This window comes from Natator depressus, chromosome 6 (genome assembly GCF_965152275.1).
Source record: "Natator depressus isolate rNatDep1 chromosome 6, rNatDep2.hap1, whole genome shotgun sequence".
Classification (NCBI taxonomy): domain Eukaryota; kingdom Metazoa; phylum Chordata; order Testudines; family Cheloniidae; genus Natator; species Natator depressus.
This window is the reverse complement of record NC_134239.1, coordinates 53,048,190-53,059,737: the sequence shown is the minus strand read 5'-3', so window position 1 is coordinate 53,059,737 and position 11,548 is coordinate 53,048,190. Positions and strand designations below refer to the sequence as shown.

At 39.0% G+C, this 11,548-nt stretch overlaps 1 long non-coding RNA gene across 1 annotated transcript; it reads right to left on the bottom strand.

Moving 5' to 3' along the window:
• Positions 1-5,687: 5,687 nt before the first annotated feature.
• On the bottom strand, positions 5,688-11,026 carry LOC141990047 (uncharacterized). Its single transcript, XR_012640061.1, has 4 exons — positions 10,221-11,026; positions 8,640-9,087; positions 7,444-7,580; positions 5,688-5,740 (listed from the first exon to the last, which is right to left on the bottom strand). It is a non-coding gene; the product is annotated as an uncharacterized LOC141990047 (long non-coding RNA).
• Between the last annotated feature and the right edge of the window lie 522 nt (positions 11,027-11,548).

Sequence of the window (11,548 nt, the reverse complement as noted above, 5' to 3'; positions counted from 1 at the left end):
CTGCCAACTAGACATGGAGCCATTGATCACTACCCATTGAGCCTGATGATCTAGCCAGCTTTCTATCTATTTGGTCTCATGGGCTCAGTTCACAACATGGCAAACCCAGATTGTGCGCATCTGAAGCATGGTTGCATCTGATCCCCTTGCCTCTCCACATTCCCTCCTCTTGCACCAGCCTCCTTTCCTAGCCACTGGAGTCAGTCAGCACTCCAGGAGTGCACCCCATGGCTGAGCTGCTGAACCCCCCACCCCTGGGGGGAGGGGTGGAGAGGTGACCCCACCCCAGATCCTACAATAAAGAGGAAACTATTTAAACGGGGGGAGGTGGGTCACTGATCCCTGTCACATGACAGCTTCTTGACCTTGTGTAAGTCTGACATACATCATGTGACTGGGGACAGGAAACAAAGCTCACTTAGAAGAATTCCTGTGTCACATCCTTACTACATACACATAGTACAGTCTTGCTATTTTTCATTGCAAAAGCCCTCTCTTCTATATCTTTAGCCAGATGAAATAGAACTCCTGTATTTCTCTACCTCCTGGACTCTGAAATTTTCTCCGCCTTGTCTATGTCTCAAATTATCTCCCTCTTCTGCTTCTTAATTAACTCTGGAACATAGTTCACATGAAAAGTCTTTAAAATATATTCTACTTTATACATAGCCTCAGTGCACTTATTTTCTCTCTTGCTAAATCAGAAACTTCAGGGAGTGAGGGATTAAAAAAAGAAAGAGTTGTTTATATTTAAAAGTCTCTTGATCCATTACACAAACCACTTCAATGCCCAGTCCTATTAATAAGATGATCAACTGTTGCCACAGTTCATAGTCTCACCTGCTTATATAATTCTACTATAAGTGAATTATTAAAAAAAAAGTAAACACAAATTTCCTTTTTGACGTGTGTTAGGAGGTAGACTGGGAATAAATATCAGATTTTTTTGCATATGAAAATAATTAAAATTAATAATTGGCTGACATAGTACCTTATTTTAATCCAAAAATCCCAAATCTTACATCAATACTATATGTAATGGGATGCCTTCATCAATCAGGGAAATGCAGCCACCTTTGGAATGTAAAGTGTCAGTCTTTAAGCAGCTAATAGCTAGATGGTACTACAGTTCAGGACAGAAACGGAAAAACAATGTATCTAGTGGCAATTGCCGGGGAAATTTAGGTGGGTAGAATGTAATTACATGCTTGGAATTTGGCCAGGAGCCTGAGGCTAATGTTCCAACTCTTGTAGAAAGTACTAAGGCTCTTTAATGACAACAAGTGGTCAGGACCTTGGTTTTAATTAATTAATGTTTGAATAGTACTTTGAAGATGTAAACTATAATATGATTTTACATATCCTTCCAAAAAAGGCACCTCGTGCAGGCAGGGCCTTCTAACCCCTTAATAAATATTGCATTGGTTGAGAAGTAAAGTTTGTGAAAAGATAAAAAAATAGAGTAAAAGTTTAGGATAATGTTAACTGGTCTGCGGGGAAAACTAGTGAGGAATGAGAAATGACCCAAAACTAAGAATACTCCTGCAGTTCTGGTAACTATGTGCCGGACAGGCTTGTTTTGTGTTTGTGTGTATATGGTAGGGACTGGGATGAGATGGGGGCTTCTGATTAATAGATTCAGAATTGCTCAGTTCTCTGTCTTTGGGTCTGTAGAGGTAACCACAAGTTTGTTACAACAATAAGAATAGAAGAAAGGAGGTTGGTTTTCCTTTTTCTTTCTTTCTTTTTTTTTTTTTTGAGTCCCTGTGTGATATGTGACTGTTAGATTTTGTAAGGAGTGTAAGGTAGGAAACTGAGTCATGAGTCCACCCAATTTAAGTGTAACCAATTTTCATTTTTATTTATAAATTTTCAGACAGATTTATTGTCACATAGTTTCTGATTATATGTTTATGACAGAGACTAAACAGATAAAGCAAAACAGGTGGGGTCCAAGTTGCCAACTACTTGGTACCAGGAAGCGCTCCTGTATTTCATGATGAGTGCCTCAGTCATAGGTGCTGACTTCCTGGGGTGGAGCTTCCCGCTCCGCCCCAGGTCCTGCCCCCACTCCTCCCCTTCCCCCAAACCCGTACCCCCTGCCTCTTCCTGCTCCTCCCCCCATCCTCCCCAATGCCTCCTGCATACTGATGAACATCTGATCACGGTGGGTTGGAGGTGCTGCGGGGGGGAGGGGAAAGCACTGATCCGTGGGACTGCCAGTGGGTGCTGATCACCCACTCTTTTTTTCCTATGGGTGCTCCAGGGATGGAGCACCTACAAGTCGACACCTATGCTCTCAGTCCCTTTCTGGTATGGTCCTTCAGTCTCATTTCTTCAGTATCTGGTCTGGTATTTCTCCGACTTGGGCTCTTGTTCACTTGTTTCTTATATGTTTTCACCTTATATATTCAATAGTTTTCCTCAATCAACACTAAGCATTGTGTCTTACATAACCTGTACAATATGTACACTCGAGTCTACTCTGAAACCTGCCATAACTTTCACTGTCTACACTGTTTTGATGCCATTATGTCTTTGTCACTGTACACCTGATTTTCCCAAGATAGAGGCTTTTACCATGATGTTTTGTGTGTTTATTATACTAGCTGGTATCTAAATTCTCCAGGACAATAACTAACCATCACCTTTGTTCTGTCAGCAATAAATATTACCTAAACAAGTTTATGTAAGAGTAAGAGATTAGCAAGACAACACTTGTGCCAGGCAGAAGCTAGCCTAGGGCCTGGACATAAGCCGTACCCATCATAACTATCCATATTTATAAACTATTACATTAAACTAACAAAACTCTTATTTTTAACATTCAGCAATTCTTCATATTTCAGTAACATGATTCAGCATATTTGAATAGGGAAGTTATGAGGTGCAATGTGACCTGACCCCAATATCAGTATTTCCTTATCTTCTCCAAACATATGTTTTCAGAGGACTTTTGCTCAAAGTTCTAACATCACTCTTGTAAATTTATTAACAAGTCTTGTCAGTAATTTTGCCTCTTGGATTTAGAAGGCTGAGGTAATTAATTGTTCCCCAATGTGTTCCACAGTTCCGAAGATGTATCAGTTAAATGCTTGGACATTTAACCTAACTTCTTTGATAAGAGAACAGTGTCTTGCATGGTATTTTGTTACTTGCATTTCTGATACCTGTTGAGAGCAAAAAGAAGACAACTGGATGAAAACAAAGAGAAGCAAATTGAACAGAAACAGATTGTTTTTAATTTTTTTAACAGGCTTTTTTTTTTAAAAAAAAAAGTTTAAATTGCTTCCTTTCACCTCACCCAGTTCATCCATCCAACATAACCATTAGAGTTAATTAAGTAACAAAAATGGGAAAACTGCACTAAATATCTACCACTATAGAACCAAGGCACATATCATTGATTAGAAGAGAGGTAGTTGCTGGCCAGTGACAATGTTATTTTCAGAAGTGAAGTCATTGTATGCTGTAAACCCTCAGTACTATGCAATTCAGCCACTAGCTACTATTTCTCCTTCCCTCCCTCAATGATGCTGTGTTGTTTTATTGTTTGGGGTTTTTTTGAAAATATGTTGGGTAAGGAAAATGTCAACAACCTTGGTGAAGCCTCCTTTATTGGCAGAAGGTCTTAAATTGAGCTCTAAGTGTAGTGAAGTAGGATTGCATCTGAATCTTTATCTACAGAAGGTTCTAGAGCTGAAGGCCCTTTGCTGAAAATGCTTCGTCTCCTTCCATATATGAGTTTTGCTAGAGGCTTTCTCAGCCATAGTAAATACCTAGAATTGTACAGTCCACAGGTCTGATATGAAAAGAATTCTATCCAGGCCCTATCCTACTGAGGCCTTTGTACATTGGGACTTGACTTAAAGGAAGATTTAAAATATTCTTTTTAATCATCTGGATTACAGTGAAAAATTGCAATCAGGAAATCAGTTAAGACAGATCCAGAGAAATGTTCATCCTTCTGAGATGGAATTAATACAACCACGAGCAACTTCTATTCAATCAACGACACTGATTTAAAATGCTGGTTCTCCAGGTTTTCAAAGGGAACTCTTAGTTGGCACATGATAAGGAATTTCAGCCTGTATTTTAATGTTTAAAAACCACAAGATAGACAAGATATATAACTTCCTGAAATACAGCCTAAATGAGGGCCCTCAGTGGTGCACTGAATTCTTAACAAGTTCAAGGATGCTTTAAAGTCCTGAGCATACACAGGGGCAAACTTGTTGAGATGGAAGTCAGGTTTCCTAATTTCACTGAGAATATTCTCCTTGAAACAGAGGTATATGCATGCTGGTTTTCAAACCCTTTTGTGGCATCTTTATGTGCTCAGTACAAAATTCAAAGTAAATGACCTTTAAAGTTGAGAATTCCGCCCCTGTTTTGATTTGTTTTCGGTTATGATTTTTTTTTTCTTGCAGCCTGAGTAACTTTTACTCTCTGGAAGGATAAATATTTCCCTACCTTGCTGTCTTCCAAACCATAAGCCATTAACTGAGGAAACTAAGGTCTACTTGGCCTAACTCTTTTTGCAAGTGTAATGCATTAGTATTCAAAAGGAATTAGTTCATGCTTCCAGCTTTAGGAGCCTGGTTGTGTGTGAGGGGCTTTTTGATGTGATGTTTTAGCATGTGACTATATCCCGTTTTACTCTGTTTCTTCCTTGCACAATTAGCTCTCCCAGTTGCACCATGCTTTTTTGTTTAGGGCTCAGATTTTTTTAAGTGCAACGAAGAACACTCCAAGGACAAGGGGAGGTGCAGTCTTTTTTTTATTATTATTTTATATATAGAGAGAGAGCGCAGTGGGGGTTTTAGAACATGGTGGAAACTTTAGATAGACATGATCAAAAAGTGTGCTGAATACTTTTGGCCCACTATGATCATCTGAACAAGTTCAGAACCATCTTCAATTTGGTATTTCTAGAGCACCATTATTGGAGAATCTTAGTTCTTAAGACGAGATTAATCAAAGTGTTGCAGTCTCAATACACTATGTCCACTTGGCACTACTCAGATGAGGCTGGGTGGTATGGGATCAGGGAAATACAGCTGAATCTCTGATAGCCACCCCCACCCTACTTCAATCTAGTGTGTCTCAGCTCTGCTAATAAGAATCCAACCCTAAGTTATTTAAATTAGTATTTTAGATTTAATAAGTAGTTTTGCTCATAGCATTGTCCATACTGGACATCACAGTGGATTCTGCTCTTCAACTGTTGGGTGAAGCACCTGCAACTCCACCAGAAGAATAAGAAAAAAAAAGAAAAAAAAAAGATTATTCCACATTAACTAAGAAAAGCTAAAATTCACCAGTTCTGTTTTAAAGGAAGGGAACAGTGTACAGCCTGACATATTTTATCTATGTCTTTCTTCAGAGGAGAACGTTTAAAGAAGAACTGTCCTTTCTACATAGACTTTATGTAGTAACTATGTATAAAATCAAAAAGGGAGAAAAGAGCTCATTTTCTCACTAACACATCTTCAAAGTTGTCAAACTACTATGTATATATCACATTTCTTTCTTTCTCTCTACCCCCCACTGTTCAAAATATTCTTTTGACTATCCACCCAACACTGAGTTTAAAGTCTCTAGAAAGAATTGCTTCAAATGGAGCAGGGTTGAATAAAAATGGAAACTCACCTGAAGGAATCTTTTGTAGGTATACTCCTGTATCTATCCCTTTTCTCGCCTTTCCCATATGATTGATATTTAGAGCGTGATGAGTTTTCTTTCATTCAATTAAAAAAAAAAAAAAAGCTTATGACTCAGAGTCGGATTGGAAAGTGGTGGAATTCAAATTTACTCTAATAGCACCGTATATATTTGTACACTTATAATGCTCCTGTGAAATTACTCGTTTTGAAATAGAACTAATGATTCCCAGATAACTATTTAAATTAAAATTGAAACTGGTAGGGGAAAAATACCCAGATTCTTCTAAAAGAAGGCCAATGTTGAGCAGTCAGCTCCTTGTATTTACTACTCCAATGTAGGACACTTGGCTTGCTACAGCTGCTAAAGACAGGGCAGATCATTTGAAAAAAAATGCAGATATGGTCTAAAACTCTAATGGTGTGTTCCCCCCCACCACCCCTCCTCTCAGATCTATCATGGAGACTTAAAAAGAAAAAAAAATAGTATAAAGCAATTAGCTGGCATTCCTGCTTTTCTACAGTTTAATGAAGAATATTTTTGTGCTGTCACAGATTAGAATCAGATGCAATGTGTGTCTGAAGACTTTTTTGTCCTCTAAGTGACCTGCACAGGAATTATTTGAATAGGAGCACGGAGAGTCAAAGATTAAGATGACCGGTGCTTCTTGGCCAACATACACAAACCTTTAGAATCTAGATCTCTCTCCTCTGCATCTTCATAAAAATATCACGAGGAAACAGAAATCTTAAAGTCTCAAATTTGCCTTTAATGTAGACTAAGAAAAATGGGTAATGACTTCTGCAGATGAAAACTGGTCTCTATTTGATAGAATGTAAATCTCAGTAGGAATGGTGGGAAAAAGTCCCTGGTAAAGATTTTGGTGACATCAGTTTATTGGACTATGTAGAACCTGCCTAAAGATGTTTTTAGATTGCAGCAGTTCTCTGAACAATATCTTACTGATGAAACAATACCATGTAGGTAGCATTCTCTCTGACTCAATTTTGTTCAAAAGACCTTTTATAGTTTTTTGCAAGGAGATTGCTCTGCCTAACAGTGGTGAGCTGGTTAAGATAATTTTGTTAGGCTAAACATGTCCAGCTCCTTAAGTCTCTTCTCATAAGGCAGGGTCTCAATTCCTCGGATCATCCTAGAAGCCCTTCTCTGTACCTGTTCCAGTTGGAATTCATCTTTCTTAAACATGGGAGGCCAAAATTGCACACAGCATTCCACATGAGGTCTCACCAGTGCCTTGAATGGTAATCACACTTCCCTATCTCTACAGAAAATACCTCACCTGAAGCATTTTAGGATTGCATTAACATTTTTCATGACTGCATCACATTGGCAGTACCTAATCATCCTGTGATCGACCAGTTCACCCGTGTCTTTTTCTTCCTCTCTCTTCCAACTGATAAATTCCCATCTAATAGCAAAAAATGTTCCAAAGTACATGCCCTTGCACTTCACACTATTAAATTTAATCCAATTTCTATTAGTCCAGTTTTCAAGGTTGTCCGAATCTTCTTGTATGATGTTCCGGTCCTCCTCCACATTGGCAATACCTTCCAGCTTTGTACCATCCGCAAATTTTTTTTTAATTATTTTTTTTGGCATACTCCTACTTTGTGTGCCAAGGTCAATAAGGAAAATGTTAAATACGATTGGTTCCAAGACTTATTCCTGAGGAACTCCACTATTAATCTCACTCCAGACTGACAGTTCACCTTTCAGCATGACTGATTTCAGTCTCCCCTTTAACCAGTCCCTTCCTACCTTTAGAGTCTCATATTAATCTCCATCTTCTCCAATTTAACTAATAATTTCCCATGTAGAACTGTCTCAAATGGTTTACTGAAATCCAGGTAGATTAGATCTACTGCATTTCCACTGTCTAGAAAACTGGTTAGCTTCTGAAAAAAAAATAAAATCAGGTTGGTCTTGAATGATCTACTTTTTGTAAAACCATGTTGTATTTTATTCCAGTTACCATTTACCTGTATGTTTTTAAATACTGTCCCTTTCCAAATTTGTTCTAAAATCTTGCATACAGTTGAGGTCAAACTAATGGACCTGTAGTTGCCTGGATCACTTTCCCCCCCTTTCTTAAATACATACATACATACATACATACATACACACACACACACTGTATTTGCAATTCTCCAGTCATAGAGTTTGTCCATTAACTTGGAGGTTTCATTAAAAATCCTTGCTGTTGGGCTTGAAATTTCATGTGTCAATTCCTTTAAGCTGTTTGAGTTTGGCTTTCATCTTGGATGTGGTAATTTCCGCTTCCATATCCTTGTTCCCATTAGCCACCCTGCCATTTCCCCCAAGCTCCTCATGACCCTTATTAAAAACTGAGGCAAAGTATTTGTTCAGGTGTTGGGCCATACCTAGATACTTCAATCTGCACCCCATCCTCAGTGTTTAGAAGTCCCACTTCTTTCCTTACTTTCTGCTTATTCGTATGGCTAACAAACCTTTTATGATTGTTTTTCATTTCCTTTGCAAAGTCCAGCTCTGCTTGGCTTTTGTCAATTCTCATTTTTTCCCCATACTTTCTGACCTCCAGGAAGTAGCTTCTTACTGATCCATCCCCTTTTGCATTCCTTGCTGGCTATCTTCTTTGTCTTAATAACGTGTTTGAGATGCTTCTTCATCCAGTTTGTTCTGTAACACTTCCCTACAAGATTTTCCCCCACGCTTGGGCTGCAGGATCCAGATAGTTTCTGCAACTTTGACTAGAAATAATTCCAAGCCACCTCCACATTCAGATCCTTGTTCTTCAGTCCAGTCAATTTCCCTAACTAATTCCTGTTACCTCATTTTCCCTAGAAACCAACCCAGGGTTACACTTATATTGGTTTTATTAAATGCCACTATTGGATCAAACAGAAAAGGGATGGAGCTTATTCATGCACACACACATTCACTGCATTCATACCCTCATGCACCCACATACTCACAGAGGCAGAGAGTTACTGGAGACAGCAGAGGAAGCTGAGAAGCCGAAGCATAGTAGATCTGGTGTGTCCGCCTGCGGTCATGGATCCAGGTCAGCGAGCAGGTCAAGAAGCAGGGGGCTTGTGCACATGCCTTCTTCCTTTTGCTGGAACTGGGTGGCTCCTGTCACGTACACTGAGTTTTTCCTTCTGTGTCCATCACCGAGAAGCATTCCCAGACCTTGTGCCTTTCATGCATACCAGGTTCTTCTTTTCTTTACAGCACTCCGTGATTGCCTTCTCAGGGCAGATTATATCAGACACACCTGGCTCCTGTCTCTGGGCTCTTTTCTCTTTGCAGTTCCTCTCCACCCAGTCCCACATACACTCCCTTGTTCACACTCCCTTGTTCACACTCTCTCTGATCGCGTGATGGAATATTGCAAAGCTTGGAGGTTCATACAAGTGGTAACTGAAAAGATTACAAAGCTTGCAAAAGTTACATAACTTAAAAGGCTATGCTAACAATCACTAAAGTTACAAAGTTTGCAAAAGGTTACAGAACTTAATGATCATACTAGCAATGACTGAAAAGTTACAAATCTTATAATCACATTCTACTGGATTGAGCGGAGGCTTTACATAACAATTCTTATACTTGTTTTAAGTTTGCCCTTTTGGAATCAGGGACCCCAGTTTAAGTTAAACAGAATTAATCATGACCACTCAAACCAAGGTTATCTTCTACAACCAGTTCTTTTATGAGGTCCTCACTATTTACCAATATTAAATCTAAAATGGCATCACCTCTTGTTGGCACAGTGACTATTTGGTGAAGAAATCTGTTAGCTATCACATCCAGAAATATCTGGGCCATATAATTGTGAGTAGCATTTGTCCTCCTATCTATATCTGGTAAATTAAACTCTCTCATAATTGCACAATGCCCAGTAGTATTTATTTAATTAACTACAATAGAGATCTCTATCCCAATCCAGATCAGATCCCGGGGGTCTGTAGCATTCCCCAAGCACTATCTTAGTGAAACCTCTGTTATCATTTCCCCCCAGTGTTTTTAATCCAAATAGATTCCATTTTATCCATTCCATCACTCTTAATTCCTATAATCTACCTTGTCATTAATACATAATACTACTTCACCACCCTTACCTTTACTTCTCCTTCCTGAACAGTGCATACCTTTCAATACCTGTATTCCAGTCATGACTGTTATTCACCATGTTTCTATTATCCCTCTAATATCTGTTTTCACTTCTTGCACCAGTAGCTCTAGTTCCCTCATTTTGTTACCCAGGCTCCTTTTTAAAATTTTTACTTGGTCTCCCCAGATTCCTTACCATGATAGGTGCCAGTTATTATACTGCCAGTATCGCCTACCTGACTGTTACTGTCATTGTAATTGGCACTATATTTTCCCTTGTTGTCCATTCTCGTACCTTCTGTTCTTTTCTGTATTGCTTTATCCTTTTTTACTTGATTTTCTTCCCAATCAATATTAGAATCAGGTGTGGAGATTACCTGAGCACCTCTCAACCCTCTCCCCTGATTTCCTAGTTAAAAGCTCTTTTAATCAGTTGTACCAACCTTCATTGCAGAAGTCTATTCCCTCCTTATTCAGGTGGAGTTCATCCATGAGAATAGTCTTCTGTCCATGAATGCCTCCCAGAAGTCAAACATTCCAGAGGCCTCTATCTAGCACAATTGCATGAGACATCTGTTGACCATCATAATCTTGTCTCATCTTTGCTCTCTTCCTCTAGTAGAATCCCACTGAAGATCACCTGAGCTTCCATTTCTTCCTGGAGTAGTCTTCCTTGATGCATCCCAATGAAAATCTAGCAGTATCATTTTTTTCCATGTGAAGGATAATCAATTGAATTCTTTCCTACTCCCATTAGGATCCTCTTCCAGCTCAGGTCCACATCCTGTATCTTAGCTTCCAGCAGACAAAACACCCTTCTGTTCTCTGGATCACTTTTGTGACAGGCCCCTCCGTTCTTTTTAGTAGGGAGTCCTCATTCACATAGACCTGCCTCTTCCTGGTGTGATTCTCAGGCCTTCCCCACTCTGTTCTTTCTGGCTGAAAGTCTTCTGGTCTTCTGTTCTCAATTGCAACCATCTGCCAGTCATCATCTATGCTCCCAAGGCTCCAAATTCTGGCTATCTTCACTGTCTTTTCTTACTTGCAGGATTTGCCACTCTTGTCTTCTTCCTTGCTCTCTTATATTCAGTTATTGCCTGCCTCTCCCCTTCCAATTGCATTATCTAGTCAATCCCACTCCCAGCAGCAAATACAAGGAAACAAAATAGAAAGGAGATTGTCAGTTTTTTCTGGATTTTTTTGTACACAAAGCCAAATGTAGACTTTCAGTCTGAATGACTTTTATTTAAGATTAAGAGAATCTAATCTAAAAAAGAAACACACAATAAAAAAAAAAGTCAGCTCTCCAAGAGAGAGCTTGTGCCACATCTGAACTGAACACAAAATGGCAGCAGATAGTAGATTTTATCAGTGAAATCCTGGCCCCAATTAAATCAATGACAAAACTACATTGATTTCTATGGGACCAAAATTTCATGCCTAGAGTTTTAAATGAATCAGATAGGGACATTATGCAGTGGCTTGGTAAGCCAATACTTTCTCTGGTAGCCTCTATCCTTTTGCTCCAGAATCTAAGTCCACATGAAAAAAGAAATTTTTGTAATCTAATTTATACCAGTGCGAGTCAGGAGTAACTCTACCGAAGCCAATATAATTACAAAAGTATAAAACTCTGATTTCACTTTGACCAATAAAGACCCAGGTCTGTACTGCTTATAATTATAGGGGAAAACAACTTCCAAACAAGAGTACTTCTGAATGCTTGCTAGACCAATACAAATACTATAGGCTGGGTTATCAAAAATAGCTC